Source organism: Phasianus colchicus, chromosome 9, assembly GCF_987193195.1.
Source record: "Phasianus colchicus chromosome 9, bPhaCol1.hap1.1, whole genome shotgun sequence".
In the NCBI taxonomy this organism is placed as follows: domain Eukaryota; kingdom Metazoa; phylum Chordata; class Aves; order Galliformes; family Phasianidae; genus Phasianus; species Phasianus colchicus.
Genome location: NC_143444.1, coordinates 157918 through 174933, shown reverse-complemented (window position 1 = coordinate 174933; position 17016 = coordinate 157918). Strand labels below are relative to the sequence as shown.

General features: G+C 42.2%; 1 long non-coding RNA gene across 3 annotated transcripts; it reads right to left on the bottom strand.

The window, feature by feature from the left end:
• Positions 1–6444: 6444 nt before the first annotated feature.
• Positions 6445–7774, bottom strand: LOC149916700 (uncharacterized). Of its 3 annotated transcripts, none has more exons than XR_016468917.1 (2): positions 6931–7774; positions 6445–6558 (listed from the first exon to the last, which is right to left on the bottom strand). It is a non-coding gene; the product is annotated as an uncharacterized LOC149916700 (long non-coding RNA). The 3 variants fall into 3 exon arrangements; XR_016468918.1 differs by having other exon boundaries at positions 7157–7774; XR_016468916.1 differs by having other exon boundaries at positions 7347–7774.
• Positions 7775–17016: the final 9242 nt, after the last annotated feature.

Genomic DNA, 17016 nt, shown 5'->3' with positions numbered 1-17016 from the left:
TGTTGTCAATCGGCTCTGTCTCGATATGATCCTGGAAAGGAGCTGGAAGTGGCTGCCTGTAAATGCGAGAGTGGGGCGGCTGCTGTAATAGGCCATGACTTGGGAGCCAAACCGCAACCATTGTGGTGGCATTTTTCCGTTCAGCCCACGCGTGCGTACTCCTCCTGGCTGGAAATATTGGCTAGGCTTCTTCGTAAGTGCCGTCATACAGCTGTCAGAACCTTTGGACAAGAACCTTCTATTATCTATCTCCCTACATCATTTCGTGATTCTTTACCACTCCCAGAGCCCATCTTGCTTGCTTTGGAAGGGACGTCAGCTTCCCTCACATTTGCGGACTCGCCCCCTATTTTCGAACTGGCGAGACCGTTGCAGCTGTCGTTACGGTGCAGGGTGCAAGACTCGCCCGTGGAAGGGCCTACCCTGTTTACCGATGCATCATCATCAACGGGGCAAGGGGCAGTAGTGTGGGAAACAAATGGTCGCTGGGATTCCATAATCTTCACAGATCCGGGCGCCAGCGTTCAGATGCTCGAGGTCAGAGCTGTTGCGATGGCGATTGTTTATTGGCCCTCCCTTCCCTGTAACATAGTCACAGATTCTGCTTTTGCAGCTAAGCTCGCTTTGAAAATGGGCCATGAAGGCATCCCTAGTACGGAAGCAGCGCTTATCTTAGAAGATGCTTTGTGCACCCGAGTAGAGCCTATAGCAATTTTACATGTAAGAAGTCATTCAGATGTACCAGGATTCTTTTCAGAGGGCAACGCGGCCGCAGATGCGGCTGCAGGATCCCGTGTCCTGACGATCCGAAAGGCCAGAGACCTCCACTCCACGCTTCACATAGGCGCCCGGGCACTCGCTCGAGCCTGTGGTATTTCCATTACAGCTGCAAGGGATGTGGTGCAGGCCTGCCCTCACTGTAATTCAGCTCCTGCTATTGGGGCGGGGGTCAACCCCCGCGGCTTAGGGCCGCTGCAAATATGGCAGACGGACTTTACGTGGGAGCCGCGAATGTCACCTCGGTCGTGGTTGGCAGTTACTGTTGACACAGCCTCCACGATGATCGTGGCTACCCAACATGGAAAAGCTAATTCTACCTCGGCCCAGGCCCACTGGGCTGTGGCTATTGCGGTCCTCGGCTTGCCAGTGCAGATTAAAACGGACAACGGCTCATGTTTTACATCACGGTCCACCAAGGATTGGTTAGAGGCCTGGGGAATTCAGCATACTACGGGTATTCCAGGAAACTCACAAGGACAGGCCATTGTTGAAAGGGCTAACCGCCTCCTCAAAGAAAAGATCTATGTTCTTGGGGAGGGGGAGGGATATAACGACAGAATCCCAATAGCAAGACAAGGAGAGATACTGGCCAAAGCTCAGTTTGCCTTAAATCACTATGAAAGAGGGGATGCCAGCAGGGCACCAGTAGAAAAGCATTGGCGACCCAGAATTCTAGAGGAAGGCCCTCTAGTCAAAATAAGAACGGAGGCAGGAATATGGGAGCCAGGATGGAGGATTCTAGTGTGGGGTAGAGGGTATGCTGCTGTAAAACATGTCAATACGGGGAGTGTCATGTGGATCCCGGTGAGAAAGGTCAAACCAGATCTGATGAAAGAGAACAGTAACGAGGGACTCTGAGTTTTGCAGGTATGGCTCCTGTGAACGCCGAAGAAGGAGACAGCCCAGGAACCCCGAAAGAAGGCCGGGAGAAGCGTGGAGGAAACTCAACCGTTGCTGCCAACGAGAAAACGCGTTTCTATCAGGCAAATGCTATGTTTAGTGTGTGTGGTGGTTATTGCTTTATCACAGGGAGCGAGGGAATTCACCTTTTGTCACTGTCAGGGAATTTATGGGTTACTTAGGTAAATAAGACGAGCCAAAACGACTTTTGCTTTAGCTTGCAATCGGCAACCTCACTCTTTTGCACTTGCCTAATGGGCATCCCTCAATACGCGTTAGAAGCCTTTGCGAGGTACACTTCAAACCATTCCAGCTGCCGTAACAACACCGATCTAGCTAGCCAAACGGCATGTTTGATAAAATCTCTGAACGACCCTGGGGTTGCTGCAGCACAGAGCTTGGCTCAGATAGAACGCCTAGCATGTTGGTCAGTTAAGCAGGCGAATTTAACAACATTAGTATTGAATGCGATGTTAGAGGACACAAACAGCATTCGGCATGCGGTGCTGCAAAACAGAACTGCCATCTACTTCTTGCTCCTGGCACAGGGGCATGAATGTGAAGACCTAGGAGGAATGTGTTGCTTCAATCTTAGCGACCACAGCGTATCCATCCATAAAGCGCTGAAAGTCCTGCGAGACCATACGGAGAGGATCCAGGTGGACGACGACCCCATCGGAGACTGGTTCAAGAAGACGTTTGGCAACTTCGGGAGTTGGATTGTGAAGATCGTTAAGGGCATAGTATGAGCACTCTTAGTAATTGTGTGTATTGCCGCTATTCTGCCGTGTGTGATTATGTGCTTTCAGAATTGCTTGCTAAGGATTATGTAGTAGCTTATGGACCAATGCATAGAGTATAGAGTATCACAGGTATCGGGAACAATTGTAGCGTTTGCGTTCGCGCTGTTACGGGATATTACTGAGCATAGGGAGGGGGAGATGTAGTAGGCGTGGCGAGGAGACGGTGTGTGACGGGGTCAGGTTCCCTATGCTCAGGGCTTGCCAGGTGCTGTCCCACGATAGGACAGCGTGTATGCAAGGGGTGTAGACAAAGCGGGACGAGAATATTTAAGTGCCTGCTACATTTTAATAAACGCCATTTTGCTTCACCTATACTTGGGGTCTGTGTGAGCATTTGGCTCCGACCTGGTATGGGGTCGGTTTCGCTGGCAAAGCAGCATCTTATGGGGTGGAAAACGAATGTTGCAGAGAGAGCGGCAACAAGTATCTTGATGCTTTACGGAGCTCCCATAAAATGGCTCTGAGCCTTCCCTTTCTAATGATTTTGCACACCCACGCAACTTGCTCTGTGGGGATGGAAGATAACAGGATTTAGATCCTTGACACACTGCAATTGATTTAACAATAAATATTGTCCATCCTAGTTTTGGGTTACTATAAGATGAAAGCAAAAATGTATATACTGATCTACTGGTTTTCTTTTAAAAAACATTCATCTGATGCTGAAGGCTAATTCTGTAAAGCTGAAACTTAAATCCCAGCAGAAACAGGTTCCCAGATATTAAAAACAAACAAACAAACAAAAAAAAAATCATAAAAGTATGTATAATGAAATCTTTAGGCATGTGACAAACTTTGTTTTATATATTATATGATTTCAGAACATCTGTCACACACACTCACAAACTTTCCTTAGAAGGAGAAGCAGAAGTTTAGATGATGATAAAGTTATGTTCTTACCACATTAGAAGGTTCCAATTTCTTCCTTCTAGCAAGGTCAGTGATATTATTGCCATTGTAGTTGATGCTCTCCATACAGCCTTTGAAATTTTTTTCTGCTGTTAGAACTTGGCTTCCCAGAAAAAGGCATGCCTCCAAAGGTTATCTTTGAATGTATCAGAAAATGAAAGACAGTTACTGGAGGACAAGGGCTTAGAATTTTTGCTTACTAGAAAAAGAAAGTATCAAACAAGTACTGGAAAAGTAGGAAAAAGTTAAGTTTCAAGGACATTTCCATCAGAAAGAATGGAAATGAAGAAAGAACGGAGCCCCCAGGCTGGTTGTTGAGTGAGAATTACTGCTTACCCAGCATCCGTTTGCTTCATCAAATGTCCCCCATCTGCTCACAGAAACCTCTCTAAGATGCTTTTCTGAAGAATATTTGGCAGCATGTTTCCCAGGGCTGATGCCTAGAGGAGAGGGTTACATGGAGACTTGCTGTCTATCTTGATGGCAAACCCCTCCTAAGTAGGAATCCAGAGCTGGTGACTCACTTTGTAGTCTTGTATAGGTCTGGGGCAAGACAACATTATGGCAGTGGGGAGATATTCATGGTCAGGCTGGACAGGCCTCTGAGGTCTCTGACCTCTGTGGGTGTCCCTGTTCATTACTGGGGAACTGGACTCAATGGTCTGTAAGACTCCCTTCCAACTCAAAAAAAAATTCTAGTTTTGGGTTACTATAAGATGAAAGCAAAAATGTATATACTGATCTACTGGTTTTCTTTTAAAAAACATTCATCTGATGCTGAAGGCTAATTCTGTAAAGCTGAAACTTAAATCCCAGCAGAAACAGGTTCCCAGATATTAAAAACAAACAAACAAACAAACAAAAATCATAAAAGTATGTATAATGAAATCTTTAGGCATGTGACAAACTTTGTTTTATATATTATATGATTTCAGAACATCTGTCACACACACTCACAAACTTTCCTTAGGAGAAGCAGAAGTTTAGATGATGATAAAGTTATGTTCTTACCACATTAGACGGTTCCAATTTCTTCCTTCTAGCAAGGTCAGTGATATTATTGCCATTGTAGTTGATGCTCTCCATACAGCCTTTGAAATTTTTTTCTGCTGTTAGAACTTGGCTTCCCAGAAAAAGGCATGCCTCCAAAGGTTATCTTTGAATGTATCAGAAAATGAAAGACAGTTACTGGAGGACAAGGGCTTAGAATTTTTGCTTACTAGAAAAAGAAAGTATCAAACAAGTACTGGAAAAGTAGGAAAAAGTCTATGATGAAGTCATGACTGCAAATATTTTTGGTGGTAAATTGTATCTATTATTAGGTTTTCCCAAATACAGAGAAAATATGTATCACAGTTACATATAGACTGTAACGAAGAGAAGGTCTCTAAAAGGAATGCACTTTTAAATGCTTGGCAGAGCAAAATGTCAGTATTGTTAAGAAACAAGAATTTGTTGGCCAAAGAATGTGCTGTCTGTCTGATCTTGGAGAAGAAAAGTCTGCCTTTCTTTACAAACCTGAATGCAGAAAGTTTGAGAAGTAAAGGTGCCCAGTAAAACCTATTTCAATATGTAGACTGAAACAAACATTAAAATAAAAAAAAATCTACTAAATCAAAAGGGAAGAAGGAAAGTGTTGCTTTATGTAGAACATCCATCAGTTTGGTAGAGTGTCAGAAGTGAGAAGTGGTTGGTGGCAAGTAAGTATTATTCATTCTTTGTCATATATTAAAATAAAGGATGTTTTATTTTCTTTCATGTACCAAACCGTAATACCAAACAGTTCCATTTGTCTTAAATACTCTATACAACTGCAGATAATTACAGCAACATAAAAACCAGCATTATGACATACCTAGAGGGATTAGTTTGACTTGTGTTTGGTTCCCAGGTCCCAAGATGCCAGTATCTGGGAAAGTGGCAAATGGAAATTCAACTGTGCAGAGGAACAGGAAAAAACCCTATATCTGTATATCAGCAATACAGAAATAATTGATAAAATGCTCAGGAAACAAGCTGTGTTTAACCAGCACTGTCCAATCCAGCCTGTTGCAGGGTCCACGACAGCAGTGAGAGGAAAGAGCAGCAGACAAGACTCCTCTGGCTTGTACCATGGTATTAGTTCTAGCACGTTCTGCTAGAAGTTCTGCATTTGAAGTTACATTAGCAAGCCTGATGTGCTTGGCAACAGCACAACATCTCACTCCATATGTAACGTATTTTCTGTGGCAAAGAACTTCTTTGTTCATAACTCACGGACTTTTGATTTCCATGCATCTCGTGGGCCTGAGATAAAAGACAATTTAAAAGGAAAGAAAGAAAAAAAAAAGGGGGGGGGGGATGCTATGATGGTAATGTTTAATATTCGTGTGGGGGGTGAAAGGTGTACTTGAGTTGCCTAAGCACAAGCTTCTACTGCTATTGGTGATACCTGGGGTAGTGTGCCTTAGTAACCTCTGCTTTCTGCTTGAGGAGGTATGCATCTCTATAAATTCTCTGCCATTTCTGCCAACACCATGGGAGTGCTACAGATATCTAGGGGATATATGTATATAAGCTGCTCATTCAGTTTACGTGTTTGTCTTTTTCTTGGATGAGAAATAGTTGCTGTTTATTATTTCCTTAAATGCAACACAAGCATTTACTCATAATATCCAATCTGAGAACACCGTTCTTGTAACTGCTTATGAAAATCATAGATACAGAAATCAAAAGAAACTGTTTCAATCTGCTTGCATTTAAGGAAATAGGAAGTCTCTTTCCACCCTTGCGCATATTTAAGACTGTTTTCTGACAAACTGCTAGCTAAAGGCTTCAGTCTTTCTTTTTGTGCTTACTCCCTCAATGGAATAGCTGAGCTTTTGTAACTGTCCCTACTTTGAAGTTTTCTAGTGGATCCAGGTTGGTTTAAGTATCCTCTATTCCTCACTTCTGTCTTTTCTACCATTTTCTTCAAAAAGGAGCATGTTAAGAACATAAATTTCTATTCTGTTAAGAGTCTTCTCCTGCAGTTAGCTGGTTAGTAAATAATACTTTGCTCACTCACCTCACTCAACCTGCTGGCCACATTCTTTTTAATGCATCCCAGGATACCATTGGCCTTCTTGACCACAAGGCCACATTGCTGGTTTGTGGTCACCCTGCTGTCTACAGGGACACCCAGGCCCTGTTTGTAAGAGAATGTGATTGACTTCACTTCTTCCAGCAAAAAAAGAGAAGCAGGTCTAAGACATCTGTTTATCTCCAATTTAAACAACTTAATTTAGGTAGAATTATGTGTTTTACAGCTATTCACGTTGCTGTGAAAAGAAGCGCGGCTATACGAATAAGAAGTCGCGCGGCTCTGCCCTCGCAACTCCCCCCGCCCCGCGCACGGAGGCGGCCCCCAGCCGCAGCCCCCAGCCGCAGCCCCCAGCCGCTCCCCCCCTCGCGCAGCGCCACTCCGAGGTGCCGCCTGCCGCAGCGACGGCGGCGGGGAGCCCTCGCGCCCAGAGGCGGCCTTCCCGGGGTCTGCCCTCTCCGCCCCCCTCCCACCTACCTGAGGGCAGCCGGCATCCGTCCGCGCAGCGGCGCACAGCCGGTGGCACCGCGCGCACAGCCTGCCTGCCGCCCTCCCTCGGACGAGGGTCCCCTTAGACGAAAGCACAGCCCCAGCCCGGCCGCTACCGCGAGGGACCGCGCCCGCGGCCGGAGCCCGGGGGCCGCGAGGAGGGAGGGCTGAGCGCCCGGTGACAGGTGAGGACGGCCCCCGCGCCGCTCCCTACCTCGCGCCGCTCTCCTCGCAGCCGGCGGCTCGCTTACCCTCGACCGCCGCCGCCCCCTCGCTCCGTTCCCCCGCCCTAACGCGGAGTTCAACGCGACCCCGCTAGCCGCGAGGCCCCGCCCCCCGCCCCGCACTGACGGCTCTCTCCGCCAATAGCGAAGAAGACGGCCGTCCTCGAGCTCCGCCCTCACCTCCTTCGACCAATAAGAGCTATCCGTGGTGCTGCCCCTCTACCTTCCCGGCAGGCTCGGTTGGCTCGCAGCTGCCGAGCAACGGGCGCGGGGCTGCGGGTGGGGCCGCTGAGGCCGGTGGCCGGTGGCCGGTGGCCGGTGGCCGGTGGCCGGTGGCCGGTGGCCGGTGGCCGGGTGAGGCCCCGCTGCGGGCCGGGGTTGGTGCCGCGGGATTGTGCCCGGGGCTCCTCGTTCGGGAGCTTTCGCCTCATAGATGGACGTTTTTTGTTCCCCTCCCCTTTTTCCCTCTCGGCTCAGCCATCAGGAGGATGGAAATATCTCCCGCACTCACAAAGCTGTAATCTCGGCTTGCAGATTGTGCTGCTGGAGCCTGCGGGGCTGTGCTTCCTGCTCTGCTCACGGGAATTAAAAACGTGGGTGAAAAATAAAGCTGCTTCCAGATGCACTGCGTGTCAGATGCATCGCAGCACGGTGCAGCTCTACCGTAATGGATGCTCCATCCCAGCTCCCATTTTCCTGGAGTGCTACAATGGTTGTTTAAATGAGAAAACCCTGTGGAGTCTGCTGGATGCGGTGTGCCATTGGTTGCAAATGGCCAGCCCAGCACTTCCCACATGAGGATATGAACCTCAAAAACATCCACACAGGTATGGCCACCGAGTTTAGGGCACCGTGGTCCTTAAAGACCAGGTTCTTCATCTGCCACCCCACACAGAGCGTATCCCCAGAATTGGGTGGTGAGGTGCTTTGGGTTAGGCGAGGGATGAGGTTCTGAAGTGAATGCCGTCACCTCTGCTCTCGGAGCATCAGCCCACAGCATGGAGTGCTGGAGGGCATGAAGGATGTGGTTAGTGGGCAGGGTGGTGATGGACTGATGGTTGGACGAGATGATTTTAGAGGTCTTTTCCAACCTTAATGATTCTATGGCATCCCCTCCAGGTGCAGCTCCATGGACAGAGGTGCTCAGGAGCGCACCTCATACCTCCCAGAAAGGTGGGCGCTCAGTGGAACAAGGACAAGTCCAGTAATAAGAATCCCTGAGATGTGGCCAGCTAGGGCATCAGACCCATGGACCATCTACTGGATTTTCCAAATCTCCCACCAGGCCTCCTTGTCAAAGCCTCAGAGATTTGTTATTCAGGAGAAGCCCTGCTGTAGCCTCCTAAAGAGATGATTCGTGGTTCATGGCAGGCAGTCAAACTGATTGTCTGAAACACTTGCTCACAAGTCTGCCAAAATTCCCAGTTTATGGTAAGATCTTCCTACGGTACTGTGTCAGGAGTGTATCACGTCACCCTTAGCTGGAAGAATAACTTGAAGAGATTTTTCAGCATTCTTTTCTTTCAGAAAATGCTAGTATTTCTGGGAGAGAAGACCATCTAGTTTTGAAAAAGCAGGGAGTAGTGAGAGGAAAGGTCCTAGTGTTTGGGGTGAAAACAACATCTGGAGAGGATGAGCATGGTGTTTCTGGCAGAAAAGTTCCTGTATTTCTGGGAGAAAAGTGGTATTTCTGGGAGAAAATGTCATCTCTTAGGCAGAAAGCTGGTATTTCTGTGGTCCAATGCCCTATTCTTGATGGAAAGTATCATCGTGTGGAGTGTGAAGTAGTACTTGTGGGATGAAATGCCATCTCTGTGGGAGAATGGTGGTATTTTGTCGAGATAATGTCATATTTTTGGAAGAAAGCTGGTTTTTCTGTCAGAAAATGTGATAGTTTTGGCTGAAAATGAGATATTGGGTATTGGAGTGTTATATTTTTTGGAGAAGAAGGAAACTGATATTTCTGGGAGAAAATATCATGGATTTGGAAGAAAAGTTCATATATCTTTGACAAAGCTGGCATTTCTGGGAGAAAAGATGGTATTTCCGGGGGAAAATGTCCTCTGTTTCGGGGAATGCTGGTATGTCTGGAAGGCAATCTAATTTGGGAGGAAACTGTGATATGAAGTCTAGAAAAGTATGATGGTAAGTCTCATCCTGTGGAGTGTGAAGTAGTACTTGTGGTAGAAAATGTCATCTGTTTGGGAGAATGGTGATATTTGTGGGAGAAAAGATCGTATTTTTGTTGGAAAAAGTCACCTTTGGCATTGTCATATAGTATTTTGTGGATGAAGCGTGAAGCATATCTAAGAAAAGCTGTTTTTCTGGTAGAAAACTTCATCTGTTTGGGGAGAAGGCTGTTTTTTCAGGGAGCAAGTCTCCTTCTTTGGGGAGGAAATGTCCTCTTTTGAATGGCCGAGTAGTACTTGTGGGAAGAAATGCCACGTATTTGGGAGAAGGGTGGTATTTGTGGGAGGAAATGGCATAGGTCTGGTAGAGAATGTATTCTTGAGGATTAAAACATGATAGTTGTGGTGGAATAGATCGTGTGCTTGGGCAAAAAGCAGTATTTCTGGGAGCTAATCTCATTGGATTGGAGAAAGCTGGTATTTCTGGGAGCTAAGGTGTTCTTTTTGTAAGAAGATGCCATCCTCTGGGTGAAAAACGGGAATTTCTGGGAGAAAATGTCATCGAATGAGGAGAAAGCTGGAACTTCAGGGAGCAAATGAGATAAATGAGGGAGAAAAGTGGGAAACGGTGGGAAAGACTGTCTTGTAGAGGAGAGCAACTGCGGTATTTTTGGTGTGCCAAGTGGTCTCGGGGAGAAAATATGGTAAACACGGGAGAAAATGTCCACTGGAGGAGTGTCAAGTAGTATTTTGGAGAGAAAATGTCAGGTATTTCTCAGAAAAGTGCTTTTTCGGGGAGACTTGATCTCTGTGCTCAAATGACATATTTCTGGGAGAAAATGTCTGATGTGGGGGGGAGAAGGTCATGTATCCGTGAGAAAGCTGGTATTTCTGGGAGAAAATGCCAGGTATGGGTGAGAAAACAGATGCTTGAGAGGGAAAAGGCCATATTTTTATTTTTTTTATATATATATAAATGTAAGAAAAGGCCATCTCTTTGGGATCTGGTAAGAAGTGTATATATAAAAAAAATAAAAATAGGTATGTTGCTTCCAGACAGTGTTCTTCTACTTTTGAATTAGTTTTGGCTCAAAAACTTCCTGAGTCATGTGGTTCTACTGCATATTTATTGAACTTTAAATGGCTCTTACATATTATTTCCCAGTTTACATTCTTAACCCCACAAAAGCCTTCAGTATTGATAGCATTTTAGTAATAAGCTTAACAGATTGTCATCCCTTTTCCATGCATAATCTCTGTTTTTCTTTGAATCTATCATAATTTGAAGCATAATATATCTTTGCTGAGACTGTGAAAAGTTGATCTCTCCATACTCCATGTCACATGCTGCCAAGAGGTCACCCCGTAGCCTTCTTTTAACCAGGCTGAACAAGTCCATGTCCCTTAGCCTGTCTTTGTAGGGGAGGTGCTCCATCCCTCTATCATCTCTGTGGCTCTCCTCTGGACCTTAACAACTCCCTTTCCTTCTTGTATTGGGGGCCCCAGACCTGAACATAATACTCCAGATAACGCTTAATGCTTGAATCTTTCTACAAATCTGCTCATTTATGATTAGCTGCTATGATTAGCTGTGTCAATGCACACAATGGTAAAATATTCTTACATTCTAAGAAAACATGTCTATTTAAAATTCAGAGTTTAGATAGAAATATAGTGTCTAACTTGTAGATGTCTGAACTGATGAACATTCCTCTGATTATTAATGCAGTAATGCAGCATCTCATTTGAGCCTAAAGAGTTCTGGTCACTCACTCAAATATTTCAAGCACTCAGATGTTTGATGTAGCTGTCAATAGGAATTGCAAAGTCAGAGCTCCACACAACAGATGTCCAGGGTAGCCCTATGGATTTAATTCTGCTTTCTGCAATATAGCTTCACAAGGCTGTGATTAGAATCAACCACTTACATATTCTTATCATTTACTGCATTAGTGCATTAGCAAATATGCAAGTCAGCCTTCAGCTTTTCAGTTTACAGATGATGCGCAATGAAAGCAGAGCGGATTTATTGATTAACTTGTTGGAATAAAAGATACTACAACGTTGCTTCCTGTTACAAGCACTTCTCAGATGTGATCAACCAGCTCCTAAACACATGCAGTGACTTAAGATGTCTTAAGATGAAGACATCTTAAGATGATTTAAGACATGTGAGACACAAAAGGATTTTTTTTTTTTTTTGAAGTAGAGCCAAAGAAAATGAGCTACAGTTGCAAAATAGACTTTCAAGTTGTAAAATAAATATTCAAACAATTTATTTAATACTGGCTACTTTATAAATATCTTACACTGAAACCTGACTTAGGTATATTTTGATTTAGAAATCAAATTTAATGTACGAAAAGTTAGTATAAAAGCATTTTATTTAAAGCATAGGTTTTGCTAGCAACGATTAAACGAGGGACAATAAGAATATAATATGTGGTTGTTCTGGATTCCCTGAACACAGTACTCCAGTAGCAGTCATAACCATTTTTTTCTTTAACAATCTTTCTTTATTATTTGCTTTCATTTCTTTCATGTTTTTTTTTTTTCTTCTATTTTTCTGTTTATTGTTCATATATCCAGATTAAGTCTTTAAAATAATGTCCTTTGTGCTAAATTTTGAAATTATTAGTGGAGTACTAAGTGTTTCGAGTTGTGTTATTTGACTTTGGTGATTGTTTGCTATTCTAGACCAAATGGGTGTAGTTTTTGGTATGTTTGTTCCCAAGAACTAGTATTCTGTCATCAAAATTACTAATTGTTATAAATTATGAAGTGGATATGAATTTGTATATGCACCATCTACTCTTTATGACCCTATGGTCCATTATACCTGAATTCAAATATAAAAATAACCATTATCAGAACATTTGATTAGACTTTTATACAAACTTGTCTAATCTAAGTACATATTGCTAGAAGATAAATGGATAGCGTTAGGACAGTATACATCTCATACTGAAGTGTTTTAGGAACCTAGGACAAATTATGTTTCTGAATTTAGGTATCTTTCACCAGCTGAGGCACACTCAGGCATTTTGTCTGTCCAGCAGTTGTTGTCTCATCTCATACCTCCTTCACATCTACAGAGCTATAGGGATGTCTTTGTTACTTAAGCATCTCTGGCACTAAGTACCCTAATTCAGCTTTTCTAACTAAACATAGTTTTTACCTCAGCTCAGAAATGCATCTCATTTCTGAAATGAAATGCATGCCATTTGCATTTCAGTTATATCTAACTAAAATGTGTATTATGTTGAATATGTGTTCAGAAACATATGTAATGAATTCAGACTTCTGTGTCTCCTTTTCTCTCTATCTACTGTGTTTAGGATTGAACCTCTAATGGTAGATGCAGTATGTCAATGGTTTACAGGCCAGTTCAGCCTGGTTCCATGACTAATGGGTCAGGGGGACCCACAGACCCACACCTTGGGAAAGGGGGAAGGGGAAAAGGGGTAGAGAGGGCAAAGGGTAGAGAGATGGGCCTAAAAATGAAACAACAATGATCTGAGGAGAAAAGTTGATTTACTAAATGAGATATTGAAATGCAAGATAACACAATATAATATAATATAATTGAAATTGAAGTTAAGAAATCAAATAAAATGAGAGTGTCCAAAAAACAAAGGCCTTACTCTAACGCTGAAGGTGAGATGGCTAGGGAGCACACACGCTGTAGAGATGAGCGGAAAGGAAAAAGGAGATGTCTCATGATTTGCAAACAGTTTTGTTTTCCCATCCAAACAGAAAATAAAAACGTAAAGTCCTCTGGGCTATATAGTTGTCTTCTGAGACAGCTATACCTAGAAATATCAACAATACACGGAACTGGAGCATTAACTCTTTAACTCCCAGTGCACTACTTGATGTTAAGATGTGAAATACCAATTACAAAAATCCTGAAACTGTGATACAGTTGAAATGCCCCATCCCTTGCAGTGGTTGTATGATGTGACAACCTGTATCGGAATGTTTAATTTTGCAAGCTACAGCATCTGACTTACAGGGAGAGATTTCTTCTGCTTCTGATTGCTCAGAACAAACCCATCAGGGAGAGATACATTAATCTTCTGTGATGCAGACCCAAACACGAAAAGTTAGCTAGCCTATTTGCTGTCATTAAGGAAATAAATAAGATTGACTGTCCCATTGCATCCACAGGAGGGGACTTCAGCTCTTCTGTGAGATGCTCAGTAGTGCTCCTTCTCAATGTTTAACACCATCTGCCTCTCCAGTGTGGCATTAAACACAAATCACACCAGGACTACAGCAAGCTATTGGGAGAAAGACTCTACTGGGATTCCTGTTCTTCCTATAGCCCTCCTGGATGCCACAGGAGTGGCTGTTGTCTTATGTGTTGCCTCAAGTGTTCTAATTTCAGTAACAACAGTAACACTTGAGATAGACAAAGTAAACCTCTTAAAAAGCCCAGAGAAGTCATCTGCTGCTTGAGATAGCTTGCAAAAGAAAATTCAGTTGTCTATAAACATGTTCTTTTTCACTCTCTACATTTCTTGGACATGGAGGTTGTTAATGATTTTGCATACATCAATGCAAGTGCAATTCACCGTAGTTCTGACATACAGTCTAATTGGCTTTAATATATAATTTTATTTTTTGAATGCTAACGTTTATGTAATGACTTTCTAATTGATTTTTTCTTTATAAAGGACCATTGATTCATTCCCTTCAGTGAAACTCAGTTAACTTTCTAAGAGAATTTATGAAAAGAAGGCTGTGCTACTGCTACTTTCTTTCTACCTTTCTTTCTCTCTTCTATAAAATGTGTTATTTATATTCATAAGCAAGCTTCTGCAAAGATAAACAAAGCTAAACAACTGTGCTTTATGTATGAGTATGAAATAGGTTCCTTATAAAAAATGTGTCTCTTCAAAGATGGATTGAGCTCTTGTGGCACTCTTCCTAAAAACTACATATTCATCATGTCTTATGATATATTAGCATGACAGCTATTCAACATTTGTAACAAGTTATTCTAAGCAATCAGACTGAATTGTACACAGATTATACGAACTGATGTTATTTTACAAAAATAGAAATGATAAATTTTAAATGGAAGCATAAGCTATGGTGTTATCACATTGTTTATGTCATTGTGAATTAAGTTACAGCTGATTTTATATGAAGTACAAAGACTGTGAGGAAGTTTTCTGTTATTGTACAATATACAATCCCAGCTAGATAATAGTAAGTAATGAGACTGATAATTGGAAACAAAAACAGAATAGAAACCCACACTGTTATTTAAGTCTGATTTTTTACACCAGTGACAGAGGAGGAAGATCTAATTAAAAAATATGCCAGCACGTTTAAAACCAAACCTATACAGATATTGCAAATTAGATCACATTGTCATTTTGCAAGCTGTTCCAGACAAACCACCAGTTTGGCTTAATTACGTGATTACTTTGATGTTCTGCAAGTGTATCCGTTTCATCATAATTTGCCAGGAACTTGCAAAGGAGATGACATGCATAACATTGAACTATTCCTTAATACAAAGCAAAAGGCACAATGAGATCCAATTCCTAGAGGATCAAAACAGATATAGCCTAGGTGAAAATAAAGCCTATTTTAAAGAGTAAACATTATTAACTATTGGATGATCTTCTGTAGGGTGTTTGTCAATTCTGTCTTCCATTACTATAAGTTTTGAAATTAAGAGTGAATAACCTTCTAAATGTTTCACTATGACCCTGACTGAGAACTCATTAACTGAACTGTTTCATAGGAGTCTGTTCTGTGTCTACTAAACTTCTTACTAGATTATCATAATGCTCTCATTTGGACGGTGAGTCTCTCTTTTAATAAATAAATAAATAGTAATTATTTATATTTTATATTTTAAGAGAGATGTAAAAACAGTGCATCTATTGTTTTTATTTTTAAAGGATCAGTACAAAAATTTGTACTGAGAACAGACTTCTGAGGGTATAATGGATATTATCTCCTTTTTACAGACAGAATGAGTTTCATAGACATTGAGTTGTTAGGTCTAAATTCAAACAGTATGCGAGCAACAAAATGAAAACTTCCAACCACCATTCCTGGCTCCGGTGCTTGTACCATTGCATTACATGTATTTACAAAGTTTTATCAAACCGCTGTAAAGATGTTTCCTGCAGGTATTCTGAACATTTGTAAACATGGTTTCAAAGTACTCTCAAGCTCTATTTTAGTTTTTCTTACACTAATTCTAACAGAATGGATAAACTTCACTGAAGAATAGCAATGTATTAATAGTGAAGATCATATTACTAAGCTAGTTATAATATTAAGCTAGTTATAATAAGAATAGCTGTTCTTACTGGAAAAGGGAAATATTCATTTTATATATATGGAAAAATATACACAAGATTCACCATTTTTTACCAATCCTTTCCTGGGGAATTTGGGTCTTTGAATAGCAAGAAAACCACACTCCTCTGTGCTGTTATAGATCCTTTTAACTAGCAAGTAGGTGATGTAAAACAAACATTGGGCCTTTAACTTTGTATATTAAAATTTCCGTTGCCTGCTTCTACACCAGTAAGAAAACATGAAACCATTAATAGCAGAGATGCACTCTGTTGGTATCTAAATTTTCCTTTATTCAGTCCATAAAGGCTATCATCTCAACTCATTGATACAACTAGCAGCCTGATACAAAGCAAAGCTAGACTCAAAATATCACCACTTCCTTTTTTAAAAAATCCTGACTGCCGAAATTAATAATAAGAAGAAAGACATACCAGAATCAGATAAATCAGATACCTCATGCTGCATAAATTAACAAATGACTTGTAAATAACTAGTTACCAATTGACTAAATGTTAAATATTCTAAGATTTGTAATACAGTGTAAAATTAAGTTTAGGAAAATTCTGTTGCAAATAAATAAACTTGAATCTTTTAGGAATTGTTTTCCATCTATTAGTTTTTTTTTAAAAAAAAAGAGAGAGAGAGAGCTGGAGTGGGGGAGAAGCTAGCAACAACATAACAACATAGTACAGTCATTTCTTAGATTTTAGGTGAGGGAATAATTTACGCCCTAGAAAAGCAAGTATACTTTTGAGTGAGTGTACCAAATTCAGGTGCTGAGGAAGCAGCAAGCACAGATTGCCACAGTGCTGTGAGAAGTGAGGTGTAGCTGCTTTGTGCCAGACACAGCTGTTTCAGCTGGCTCCACTGACCCCACCACAGGGTGCAGTCAGGCCCCTCAACCATGGGCAAGTGCCTTGGGATGAAGAAAGCTTGGAAGTCCAAAATGCTGCCTGGCATTAAGAGGAAAAGAGTGAGAAACAATCCTGCAAGTAGCTCGGGGAGGAGATGCATCCAGCAGAGTTCATTGTGCTGTTCTGGAGAGCCTGTGCTGAAGCAGGGAAAGGTGTGAGGAGGAAAGGTCAGCAGAGACGATCAGCTCTGAGACAGTTAGAAGGGTCAGAAATGGAGGGGTGGCGTAGGCCTGAAAAGCAGGCAGTAACATAGGCTCTATGCTCTCTGTGTTTGTTTCTCTCCATCTCATGTTATTTGTTTGGAAACAAATTACTTTTCCCCAAGCTAAATCCGTTTTGACCATGATCACAATCTGTAAGTAATCTCTATGCCATCAGGTTTTCACTTAATTTGGAAATTTAGGAAACTATGAGCTACAGTGTTATGACAGAATATATTCCCCACATAACCTGCAGTGCTTTAAATAAGCTAGTCTA